Consider the following 14,129-nt stretch of genomic DNA (forward strand, 5'->3'; position numbering starts at 1 on the left):
GACTGTTGGCTCTCATGTGTACAATTCTTGCCATATTTTTATGAAACTTATATTATAGGTTTATATCAGAAATGTCTCGGACAAGTTCGAAAATCAGTGCCGAAAAATAATTTTTGAAAGAGTTATGCCCCTTGGAAATATTAATTATACGGAAAATTGCAACAAAGTTACGGAAAAGATGATGTCGCGTGACTATCTGTTTGTCAGTTACTCGTGAACATTGTAGAGGTTGCGTTTCTCAACAGACCTACCTACTGTAATGATTGTTGTACATTATAAATATTATGACCGTTAAAAGTTGTTTTCATCCCGAATTACATCAGACCTTGTCCCTTTGTTATTGATACATGTTCTCCGTTCCCAAGCATCACTTTAACATATCGAGTGTCTTCGTACAAGCTAGCACTGCTTACCCTGTCGGAGTACTTGCGTTGATCCCAGTTTTACGGGGTCTGTGTTTCCCATATAACTTTGAGAAGTTTACCTTTTTGTGTTGTCCCCAGATTTGTTTTTGTTTCTTTATTTTCCTTTAGTTTATTTAAGCTTCGGTTTTCTACTCTTATCTAGTTTTTCCCTGCGTCCCTATGGTCTTTGTTATTTGATCTCTGAACAAACATATTCATAGGGGAAGGTTTTGGATCCAATTGAATTAGTAAAATTCCCACTGCATATGTTTTGCGCCTGTCCGAACCCCTGAATATGTTGGCCAATGGTATATCCTTTTTCTCGGTAGAACTTTAGGTTACAATATTATGCTGCTGCCTTATATTTGATCTCTCCTTTTGTCGAGGCCGTTTAAATCTCACTGCTTGTAGATGATTTCACGACAGTATTGAAGATCACGCGGTAACTCTGAATGTCTTTTTTATGTGTTGCATTGTGTGATCTTATACTTTATTCGTGATGTGTCTATTATCGTTATTGTCAAAGTCTATTGTGTGCTATTGAAACTAAAAAAATATGAAATAGGACAAATATCTAAATGATCTGTACAAATTGTCACTGATTACAGATTAAATTGAACATATCATTGGTGAATTAAACAACTACGAAGAATAATTAACAGTTCATTATGGAGGCATCCGAAGCAAACAATAACATACTTTGTATAGACATTTGCCACGCTTGTCAATAGACAGTAAACACATACTACTTATTTTTTTTTTCATTTTCCCAGTTTACATGGAATTGATGCTTAACGTCCAGCGTCAAATATCCCATGCATGTTGAGAACGAGAACAAATTAACAATATATACAATAGGTAGGTTCTGTAATAGATACCGTCTGGGACTGCAACTGGAATATGAGGGTACATTGGTTAGATGCAGAAACTTAGCCTTACAACAGGCCACCTACGGACCCCTCAAACGGTTGTTACAAGGTATCTTAACGTGCAAAGAGTGTGACACTCTCTTTACAAGAGTCCATCTGACTAGACGTAGCTGCGTACTTGTATACCCCGCACAGCCAAACGGACATCCTATTTTGGTAAGGGTTTTACGGCCGGTTGGAATGGAAGAAGACCTAAGTGACCATATTTGTATTCCCAAGTCACCCTGCAGGGGGAGGGGGTTGAAAAGGAAGCTAAATACTCAACGTCTTAAAATATCAAAAAGAATATTAAATACCTCCTTTTTATTCATACTCAATTTAAAAATAAAAGTTCATTTAAATCAACAAATGCGGTACAAACAAATAAGAAAAGTATGTTGTGATATAAATATATATAGGCACACATTTTTTTCTACTCGAATATCACATTTCTGTAATGAGCATGAAATTAAATAGAAAAAAAAAAAAAGATTTCCAAAATAAGTGGATAAAAAAATTTAAAACGAGAAAAAATAAATGATTTTTGATTGAATGTTATTCCCCATAAAACAGAGAAACAGCTTTTTTTTTCTATATTTCTATTATTATTTTGTTCTTTATTTTATTTATTTTGACATTACTTATTATTACATGTTGTATTTACGTTTTTCTGATTATTCTTATTTCCTTATTTCATTTGCATACGTCATTGTATTTTTATATTTTTAAATGTCTAAAAATCTGGTATTCGTATTTTTGTCGGTTATTTTCTATTTGTTTTTGTTTTTGTTTTTTTTTTGGGGGGGAGGGGGAGGGGGGGGGGGGTATATGAGCCGGGGAAAGGGCAATTCCCCCCCCCCCCACACTTTGAGGAAAATGGAGGAATGGAGAAGGCAAAACATAATTCTTTGTTTGGCTTTGTATGTTTTTTTCTCGGTGTGAAGGTGTATGTATAAATGCAGGGGCGTAGGAGCCAGGAAAGGGGGCCATAACCGCATTACACACTTGCAAAGGTGAGGGGCAAAACTATAATACCCCCCTTCTTTGGCAATTTATTTTGTTAATTGAATATAAAGTGGCTTCGAAAGAGGACATTAACTTATTTCTAGACTATTAGACTATTATGATAGAAAATATAGATTAAAGGTCTTTTTTTTGCTTGTCACTTTAAGAGCTCCTACTATGTGTTAAAGGAATAAGCAATAATTTTACTCGCACACAGCTGAAAGAATTGAGAAGCGCTAGTGTTAACGCAAAATTCCTAGTTTTTTAAAGACTAAATATCTCCAAACATCGTGGTACATAGACCGTTATGCAAATTTTTTGTGTTCAATCTTTTTAATCATGCAATCGTCTTAAATGCAAAATGTATTACTTTCTTATTAAAAACGTCAGATACAAAACAAAAGTAACAAAATAAACGGGAGGGTATCAACCTGCCGTATAGTTTTTCTCCACTTGTAGTCAGGTAAAGGTCCTCGTCTATCGCCTCGGACTTGACCTGACTACTCGTGCAGAAAAACTATACGACAACGGTAGTAACCAGCCTTTTTTTGTTACCTTGTTCTGTATCTAATACATATTTCGGATTTTTACGAAATTTTGTATGCATTTAGAAATCGTTGAACTCCATCTAAATATCCAAAAATGGTATATGTAACATTTATATAAAGATTCTAGAGATACAGCCAACCAAATCTTTTAAAATAGAACCAAAAATGTAACGAATGTTTACGTAGGTAAAAAGCGTCGAAATATGCATGGCGTTCGCTTAAAATTGTGATTTTTCACAGTTTCGACCTTAGAATTTTGTTTTAAGTTATGTTATCACTGTCCAAATTTCCATTTTGATAATATGAAAATATTAGGGGTCACCAGATACTTTTTTTTGCAGTCTTAATCATTAATGTTAGAGTAATGCATGGAAGAAAACTTCAAAAATTACGACATTGCAGCGTGACGCCTTCATGAGGTTACGCTCATTTTGTTTTTCGACGCTTTATGTACTCTACATACCGAGAATATAATTGAATTTTCCTGAATTCTGCGGACGGAATTTCTAGACACTGAAATTGAAAGTGAATAAAAAGTATTCTATCGATGATCTTTACGTACCTTCTATGTATTTATAGTTTCGTTTCATTTTAATTGATTGTATCTCTGGAAATTATAAATGGTACAAATTGAACTTTTTAGATTTTCGGATGCAGTTTAAAAAGATCAAAATGCGTTCAAAATTTCATACAAATCCGAATTACCGCCAAACTACGAATTATTCCCCCTAATTTTGAAATAATAGTAGTCGCAGTCGTAGCCCAGACCCACCTTGAATAAGACCTTTGAGAGAGCAATTAATGGGCTCTTTGATAGAGCAAGTACTATCGCAAATATGAACAAAATTATGACTTTGACAAATCACAATAATAAATTAACGACGTTCATAAAATCTTGAAAAAGCCAAATATTAAAATATAAATTTGATATCTATTATTTTAATTATCAGTTATTAGCGTGGTTTGAAAATGTATTTCTTAAAAAGCAGGTTAAAATGTCTCTGCAAAAAGGTAAAAATCAGGATAAAGCATGAAAAACTACTCATCATCTAGGAATCTGGGCTGCCCGGGCCAGACCCCGTCTATTCAAATGCCTCCTATAAAACAAGTTTTAATCTACGGCCCTTGGAGTTAAAAAACTTTTACATCAAATCTTGGGATAAATTCCACAAGAAAGGCCAGTAATTATTAAATATTTTCAAAAGGGGTTGGGAGAAATGTAGAAAACCATGTTTAACTTCTCATTTGATATTTGATCAATTCCGGAAGCTATTTTATTTATCAAAGATTTCAGTACATCAAGAAGCTCTTTTTCAGAAATTTTAAAGTATAGCTCATTTAATTATATATATATATATATTTCACTGCTCCAACTAGTAATTTATCAATTATTTATGTTTTAATCTTATTTAATTCCCTAAAATATTTCAACCATTCTTCTGCTGATATCTTGTCTTGTGACTGTTCTCTAGGATCTGCACCATCACTTAACAATTTATTCAGACGTTTCTTTTGGATTATTATCTTTTAAAGTTTCAAGCTGATTTACTAGATTTTGCCTATAGAGTCGTATCACGGTTTTCCTAGATTTTCTATAATGACGCTTACATCTTTTGTTCATATCAGCTATTATTATTCGTAATTCACCTTTGAAAGCGAGGGATAGTCAAACTCATAAGTTGAAAATGTTTTAACATGTTATTGATATTATAGAAAATTTACGATATTTTACCTGTTACAGATAAATCATACTTTGTATAAAAAAAAACCAAGACATTCAAATTCAAATCTAGATTTCTAAGAAACTGACTTGCTTGATTTGTTAATTGAAAACAAATTTGTTACGTTTGAAGAATGTGTTTTCCAACAAACAATCGGCATTTCTATTGGAACCGACTTTGCTCCTCTTCCATTTGACTTGTTCCTTTATTCACTTCATATATGACATTCTTGGAAAGAACGAAGAGAAGGTAGCATTATCCATTAACATCATGTTACTAAAAATTTCAAAGTTTGATGGCTATGTTAAACGCATCAATCACATCCAACTTGAAATAAAGGATATCACAAATATAATTAAGTCTTCCCTATGTCTTGCCTTACATCTAGACAATGAGAAGTTGGCAACACAACTGTACGATAAAAGAGATCATTTCAGCTTGCCAATTGTGACCCTTTCATTTCTATGTAGCAAAATTCCAGAAGCGCCAGTAGATAGGATATATATCTTCCAGCTGATACGATACTCCAGACCTTGCGTTTTCTATCATTATTTCTTTGATATAGTGTTGCTGCTTAAAGAAAATCTATTGAACCAAGTATTACAAGTGTTAAAGTTAAAATCATCCCTTCTAATGTTGAGTTGGATGATCGTTGTGGAATATCTGTGTCACAGATGACCACGAAATTGTTCCAATAGTCGTAGGCACAATTCCGTCCCTTTTTTCGCAATTGTGACATCACCGATATTTTGACTTACAATGAACTATGAGAAACCTGACGGTTGCAATGTGTGGATCACCTTACGTCAACCATTTGTACAATATAGATAAGATACAAGTGGCAAAATGTCACTCCTCCATTACTTCGAGTTTTTATCAGGGGCCTTTGGTGATCTCCTTTTTGAAATATTTGACAGGCAAATGGCGAAATCTTACACTAGACATTTTTAATGAATATTATCATTCTTTTACAATGTACTTTAATAGTTTGCATTTCCTACCTTTCCATCATGTTATGCATTGTACGTGTAATGATTTCACAATTTTGTCTTATTTTCACTACGTTCGATATCATCGATATACATGCACATAGCTAATCATGATATCAATCTGCTGGTTCTACTGCCATTATCTGTTCTTCCTAAACAGCGACGTCAGGAAATAACCGCTGTAGAATTAAATTTTCTGTAATATTGACATAAAGCTTATCCATGTAAACCATATTTTAAAGCACTTTGATTAATTTCTGTTTAAACAATCTCCAAATTGCATAATGCTTCGCTTCGTTCTGAAGTATATCAACCACTTTTGGACGTATCAAATTATGGCTAGCGTACAAAAATAAAAGCGATAGAATTATTATAACTAATTGTATACAACAAACTATTTTAGCTGCACTTTCATCTATGTCTAAGATGCTTGAGAAAAATGTTTATTAGGCAATTTTAGAGTATTGTGAATTTCATGGTTAGCTTATCACTGAGAATCTTGCTTTTAAAATGACTCAGCAGCGAATTAATTAATTACTAATAGTCTTGAAATTTTTCCTTTTTTTTATCAGATGTGTCTAATGCATTCGGGAAAGTGTGACACAACGGCGAGTGAGTGCTTAATAAATTCCATGCGACGTTATGCAGTGCAAAAGAACATTTATTTTTGTTTTAATTAAGAGCCATTATGTTATTTTAATTTGAATAATTGAAGTTCAACAGCTTGGATAGTTGCGAAGAAGATTGTCCAATTTAATTTGAACTTTTGCTTGACTATTTCGGAAAGGACTGACATACTCTGCGTGTCTGTTTGGGTTACTCATCCAAATTTTGTCAATATAACAGAACTATAAACAACTGTCATACAAGTGGGAGGTTAAGCCAGCTATAAAACTAGGTTTAACCCACCATTTATTTTCGGAAAATGCCTGTACCAAATCAGAAATATGACAGTTGTTTTCCACTCGTTCCGTTGGTTGATAACGTTGTATTTTGTCAGTTTTCGTGGACTTCCCTTTTCTAATTTGCCCTGGAGTTCGGTATTGTTGTTATACTTGTTTGCACCCTTTGCAGTGCTCCACGTTCTTATACACAATCTAGCGGTGGAAGACCATATTATCTTCTTAGTCCCATAATATATGCTCTAAAAAGCTTTACGAATAATTTTTGGTTACTTTTTTGCGCCATAAATATGCCTTAAAGCATTGAAACTCAGTATTCGTTTTATGTCTTTTTTAAACTTTTGACGCAAGACATAAGTATAGTCATCCTTATTTTTTTTGACAGGATATGATGCAATGTTAGCTATTATATGACGTAATAGTTGACATGTTTTCAAACTTTCTTTACTATAAAGATTATACTTTCTTTTCTTTACAATCGAAAACAAAACGCAATGCATAAGATGTAACAAAGGATTAAATTGTACTTACTTAATCTATGCTTTTTTTAAATCATCGCAACATCCTAAATAATTAAACATGTTGTTGCTCTTTAAGATGAGTTCAGAAAAAAACGTACAAAACGTTGTTTTGGTATGCCGACGATACAAACTCATCAGAGATACCAGGATTCTAAGTAAACGACGCTATTTTCGGTTAAGCATGTATATATCATATCGTAATGAATATAGGAGTTACGAAATGATATGTAATCGACGCTGAGTTTGACAAGTTATGCTTCTTATGTGGGTATCGTATCAAAACACAAAAGTGTTCTAAAGATTTCCCAGCAAACACACAACATTTTAAAAACATTTTTTAAATGTCATATGGACGTCTCTCACAAAATATTTCAATAAGATATCATTTAAACATAAAAAAAATGTTTATTTTATTGTTTTTGAAATGTTTTATTTCTAACATTTAAGTAAAATGTTTTTACAACATTAACAAAATATTATTTGCTAATATCTTTTATTCATGTTCTCAAACATTGTTCTAAAATATTCCGTAGATATTTTATAATATAAAAAAATAATATTTTCTTCAATTGGTATTTCATATTTTAAACAACATTTAAAGTAAATATTTTCCAAATATCCAAAAAACATTCTGCAAAAAAATGTTTTACAGAAAATATAGTTTTGCTATTTGCATAAAATGTTTTATAACGTAAAATTAAAATGTTTTACATAAAACATCTGAAAAATATCAGCTAAATGTTTTCTATAAAATATTCTGACATACACATTACTTAATAGTCTTACTGATATTTTATTCAACATTTTACGGATATAAAATAACATTTTATTTAAACTTTATTCAAAACCCCACAAACAACGTTTTGTGGAATTAGCTCGTTTTTTTCAGGATAAGATATAGTACTACATTTCATCAATATCATGACAAGCAAGATACTATGGTTGAAATCCTTAATTGATATATAGAAGATCCTTGAAGTCAGATTTTATTCCTTCTTATATTAAAATTCAAAAGAGTCAACATTAAATTAAGCAATAATGTATTAATAAACAATCACCTTTCTTTAATGTTTATTAATTTCGTTCGTGTATATTTTAGAAATTAAGAAATGAAAACTGTAACTGTACTAAGTTCAATTTTCGTATCGTTTATATGCCTTACGGAAAACCGACCTTTTCCGGAATCGACTTTTGTTTTATCACCGGAAATGATTTTGAAATTTGAATTTCGAAACGAAGACAGGATATCAACAAAGAGAGCCAAGAAAATTGTTTGTTACGCGATATATACTCACTTGGTAAGAATGATTAATCTGTTAAGATGAAACTTGTGCATTCATTGTGTGTGTTCAATCATAATCGGAACCAAATTATATCTGTTTCTGGAGGTGCGGATCAAGGTTTTGAAAAAAGGGGGCCCTGCCCAAGGCAAGCAAACGTTTGGAGTGATACTTGTAAATAGTCTATACATTTATCTTATAAGTAGCTCCATAAGGGGGTCGGGGCCCCTAAATCCGCCACTGTTCAAGCATCTACGTACACCAATTATGAATTTGTTCATTGATATAAAAAAAATTATAAGGATATGTGGCTTGTGTATGTGTTTGATTGCCAATACACCTTATCGCTATTTGTCCGCCATTACTGGCCATGGACATCAAAAAAGTTCCCGTAAAATGTTGACGTCATATTAGAAAATATTTGACACCACAATTGAAAGTAATACACCTTATCGCTATTTGTCCGCCATTACTGGACATCACACAACTGTCACAAGTTCCCTTCAAATTTTGACGTCATCACAAAAAATATCTGATACCACATTGGAAAAGTGATTGCTGTTTGACGTCAAAAGTTCAAGCAGGATAGATTCTCAGGTCAAGCGGGAATAGCGATAAGGGGTATTATTGTATGACGTATGCTGACGTAAAAAGTTCAAGCAGGACAGATTTCCAAATACTGAAATAGCGATAAGGTGTATGAGACAGCTATCCACCAGAATTTAAATGACTTGGATAAAAGAAATTATAGGTCACTGTACGGCTTTCAAAACTGAGAAAACCAATGCCATATAGTCCACTTTGAAGCTTTGACAAACAAATGTTAAATTTTTCTCAACACAATTGAAACAAAACAACTAACTGCCTACATTAAATACACATAATTATGAAAAAGAAATTTGACAGACTTAAACCAACAACAACTATTGCAATAAGCATGACTCAATACCTTGTTTCCGAGGCACACAAACAAGCAAGTTACAATAACACTTATATAAGCACCATTTGAATATGGAGATTTTTTTTTCTAGTAAAATCAGTGTATGTATGTATTTGCAAAACAGTAAATTAAATTTCCCTTAACAGCTTAATGAACATTACAAAGACTATGTAAGACTTCAGTACAAGCAAGATAATATAAACTGTTGCTTAAAATTATATTAATTGCAATGTATCTTTTATTTTTGAACAGGAGCTAAAAGAAAAGCCACAAAGGACAAGTTCAATATGCAGGTTTACAATTTGGAAGTGGCACAGGTTCTTTGGAATGTCTACAACCTTTCAGGAGAATTTTTTTTTGAAGTAAGATTTTCATACAGAATTACTGTTATTCCATATTTAATTCAAATATTTAGCATAAACAATGCATTACATTCAAGATTAAGGGCATACAATACAGAAAAGATATCTGGATATTTGAATAAACTATTTTTTTTGTGACAAAATAGAAACAAGTTGTTTATTTAAATCAATCTTTTAGTCCAACAGTGTGCTTTCATAAACATCATATTTGTTTTCCTTTGAAGTATTTCAAATACATATAAACAACTCATTTAATGACATCTGTGTGTTTCTCGGAAGTTAAGTTATATTATTATCATCATTGCGAAAACAATGCGTAACACTTCGATAAGTTATTATATGCCTATAGTATACTTCTAGGACTGTATCATATGCCCTTAGATACAAATGACAAGTTATAAACTATGTCACTCTACAGAGTTTAACACTTAAAAAGGACAATAAGATGTTTAATGACATTATGTAGCAGGGCTTTTAAAGGCCCCTGCATGATACAATGCATTTAATGAAAACTAAAAAAAAACAAGAAAAACAACAGCCTGATTTATACAAAACAATAAAAGAAAAAAAAATATGATAGACAACAATCAAAGAGTATAATGAAATAAGACTCTTGACTGGACACATATCTAGTCTAAAGTTTTTTATGTCATATATAATGTGTTTTTTTTTTTTAATAACTAAATGAAGTTCAGCATGGCATATTGCTCTCTCTTAACACCGTCAGCCATTTATCGTCCCCTTCCGACAGACTATCATGGTTATTTGTTTCAAAACTTTAAAGGGCAGGGGATGTATATCCTTCAGGCAACATGAATCGTTCTATAATAAAGGATGTGCAAGAAGTTTATATATGAATGTAAGATTATTTTTTTTTTCAGAAGCATGGCACAGCAAGAAAAAGATATAAGACACTACAAGACATTCCAAGTGATTTTGAATAAGACAATTGATTGACTTTTTCAATGTATTCTTAAATAAATCAAATAGTTGATGTAAAATGGTGTTTTGTTCTCATCTCTTCAGCCAATTATCAATGATTATTGACTTAAGATGTAACCCTATTAGAAGTGTAGCGTTTTAGTTTAGAAAGAGAAGTTGTATTGAAAAATCTGAATTTGGGACACAAGTTTTAGTCAATGTAACTTGAACTTAAAAATGTGTATAATGTTTGCATAATGTCCAATGGCGTATATGTCATGCATGTTCAGGTTGACATATGCATGATGTGTATAAGATAGGTAATACAGGTTGAGAGTGAAAAACTAAACATTATACCATTGTGGCTGGAATGTGGGCTTTCTTGCACTGTCTGTCGTCTGTCCACCTATATTTGTCAGATTTTGTCCAACAAATATTTTCATCACTGTTTTTCCCAAAACTGCTGATAAAGATGAGTTCATATTTAATGAGCTGCTTGATAGTGATGAACTGTGATGTGTGAACATTTTTGTATCTGGCACCTGTTTCCTGTTTGCTTATACATTGTATTTCAAAATGTTGAATGTTCTCAAATTTTTCATTACTTTAATTAGTAATGCTGATGAACAGAATTTCATATTTGGTAAGTGGCTTGACCATGATGAGTTGTGTCTGCCATTTTGGATGTGTCAAAATTTGTAGATACTTCTTGTTTTTAGAGACTTTGAATTGTGAATTTCATATATGCTTAGCAAAACAACTGATTTATTCTTGTTTGTATATAGAATTAATCACTGTGTATACATTAATTTAACTAATGATTTGTTATTTAAAAAAGCAGGAAACTCAATCAAAAGTAAAGACATTTTTATATTGATATGATCTAGATATCAACCAAAAACATCTTCTTAAAACATTTTGAAAACATTTTTTAGGCACAGTCTCACTTGCAAGAAAACATCCAAAAAACATTTTTATAACATTATTTGATGTTCATGATGTTTTTCAAATGTTCAGAAAATATTTCTAGAAAATATTTTTTAAAAGATTATCAAAATGTTTTATACACCATTGTTTTTCACATTATCATGATATTTCTTTACAACATTTTAATTATATTATGCAAATATTTTAGAAAATATATTAGAAAACGTTTTAGTGATATATATTCTACCATACATTTAATGTTTTTCTCACGTTTTTTTGTGATATTTTCATGACATTAGACACAACATTTTAAAAACATTTTAAAGATGTTTTTGTGTTTGCTGGGTTGAAATACATGTTTATCAATTGATTCTTGTGTTTAAACTGCATAGTACTAATGTCAACTTATATTTGTTCCTTATACATGTTATAACAGATGTCCCTTTTGAGACATTGATATAGACAATTTCAAAATAAATACGAATATTTCATAAAATTTATTCCGTAGTATTATTTGATAAATCTTCCATTAAAAACACTGACAGAGGGCAATAGGATTGAAGATAGGAAATTAATCAAGAAGAAAGGAGAGAAGGGAAGCCTAAATTCGGTTATGAGAAAAACAAATTCCCCTGTCAACCCTCACAAAGTGAAGCTTGATTTTTATATTCATTTTCAATTTTTGCGTTTTCAAAAACAAAAGCGACTGACCCTTTAACTTTAAGGGGGTGTTTACCAAAGGTAATAACTTGAGGATGGGTTGAACACAATACAAAACCGTTTAATTGCGTAATATGATGCTTTGTAGTTTCAGAGATCTGAGAATGTCTGCTCCAGTTTTTACGGGGTCTGTGTTTCTCATTTGTCTGTAGCTGTTAATTTTTTTGTCTCCTGGGTTAGTCTTCATCGCCTATTTCCTCTATTCTTGACTGACACTTCGTGTTTTGGCGTTTTTTTTTACCTGTTTGACCCGGTTATGCAATCCTGAGCTCTACATTGGCGTTACAAAAATCCTGGAAACCACGCTCCGTCATTTTTATTTTGCCTTTTTATGTCTTTCGTAAAAGAAAAGTTATTTTGCTTAGACCACATCATATAAAATCAAAAAATTAGAACTAAGCCTAGCAGAATTAAGAAAATGAAATAAAATGACCATTCAGTTATCGGAGTTTCGGGTATATGTCGAACATGCTTTAAATAAAGGAAACAGTAGTATACCGGTGTTCAAAAGTCATAAATCGATGAAGAGAAAACAAATCCGGGTTACAAACTAAAAGGGAGACAAAGAGGAAACTGAAGAGCAACAAAAACAAACGCCAAAAAATGGTGGATTGAACCTGGTTTTATGGCTAGCCAAACCTCCCGCTTTTATGGCAATGTTAGAAAATATCGTTAAAATGACAACACTACTTGACAGAAATACATCAGAAACACACACAAGAACACTCATCACAAGAGAAACGCAAAAACAAATAATATAATAGTCGACACAACATGCAAACCGCAGAACAACAACGAACATCTTCCATCAACGACAGACGCCACAGGACATCACAAACAGTGACGCACTATGTAACGAATATGTAATCTTGAACTTCACACAATAATTTTCACAACACCAGTCCAAACAATTTTCACGACAATGCTGGTATAGAAAGGCTATTTTATAATTATTTGGACTACAAGCAATAAGACATAACACATTATCCAACCGAATTATAACAGAAACATCAAAAATAAATACATGAATGTTGGATGTATAAAATACCGAGACACGTCGTATAGCAATGCAAATTCACACTCGATATAACAGTCATATTCGTGAATAAGTCACGTTCGGTACTTAGCAGACAGACGACATAGATGTTAAACCAGAATCTAAGACGTGGTAAAAATGTCATTAGTTAGTTTAGACACAGACATATCGTATCTATATATAGATCAACCAATTCGTGATGGTGTCCATAAAATGTACGGAGTGTCATTTTTAATCTTTCCTCCTCATAACTCTGTTGGAGCAGTTTCTGCGTAAGGAGCACACTCCTGTATTTGAAGTCCGTATAGTGTGAACATGCACGAGCATATTTTATCAATTGAGATATGTAAACACCATACGACGGAGCAGAGGGTATGTTACTGTTGAGAAATGGGAAATTGATAATTGGGAAGTTGAAATCATCCCGTTTGTCATAGATTTTAGTGAAGTCGTCCATCTGTGTCAATATTGAGGAAAAGATCAAGGTATGAAGCAGTCCTTCTTGTATCAGTAGTACCCTTAATTTCAAATTCGCTGGTATATATGAGATACATGTATTGACTGAAATATGGGTAATTCAGTGATAGGACATTATTAATATATCTGAAAGTAAATTTAAAGAATTTTGCAAGGTGCTTTTTCGTTTTGTCTTTTAGAAGGTTCTGAATGAATTCTGCTTCATACGAGTACACAAACAAGTCGGCCAGAAGGGGTGCACAATAAGTCCCCATTGGAATACCGACTGTCTGCTGAAAGATCAATCCTCCAAACTCAACAAATATATTGTCGATTAAAAAGTCCAGCATTTTGATAATATTATCTTCACTGTATTTTCTGATAGAATCAGTGTAGTTCTTCACAAAATATATAAGAATTATTATAATCCAAAACAAGAAACTTATATCTACGATTCCCATTTTTATAAAAAAAGCTCTGTTTAATAAG

At 32.2% G+C, this 14,129-nt stretch overlaps 1 protein-coding gene and 1 long non-coding RNA gene across 3 annotated transcripts in view; one reads left to right on the forward strand and one right to left on the reverse strand.

The window, feature by feature from the left end:
• The window catches only part of LOC127725357 (2'-5'-oligoadenylate synthase 1A-like), a 308,747-nt gene that overhangs the window by 89,295 nt on the left and 205,323 nt on the right, over nucleotides 1–14,129 (reverse strand). The window lies entirely within an intron of this gene.
• Nucleotides 7,615–10,581, forward strand: LOC127725362 (uncharacterized). Its single transcript, XR_007992958.1, has 3 exons — nucleotides 7,615–8,296; nucleotides 9,471–9,580; nucleotides 10,462–10,581. It is a non-coding gene; the product is annotated as an uncharacterized LOC127725362 (long non-coding RNA).

This window comes from Mytilus californianus, unplaced genomic scaffold (genome assembly GCF_021869535.1).
Source record: "Mytilus californianus isolate M0D057914Y unplaced genomic scaffold, xbMytCali1.0.p SCAF_15, whole genome shotgun sequence".
Taxonomy (NCBI): Eukaryota; Metazoa; Mollusca; class Bivalvia; order Mytilida; family Mytilidae; genus Mytilus; species Mytilus californianus.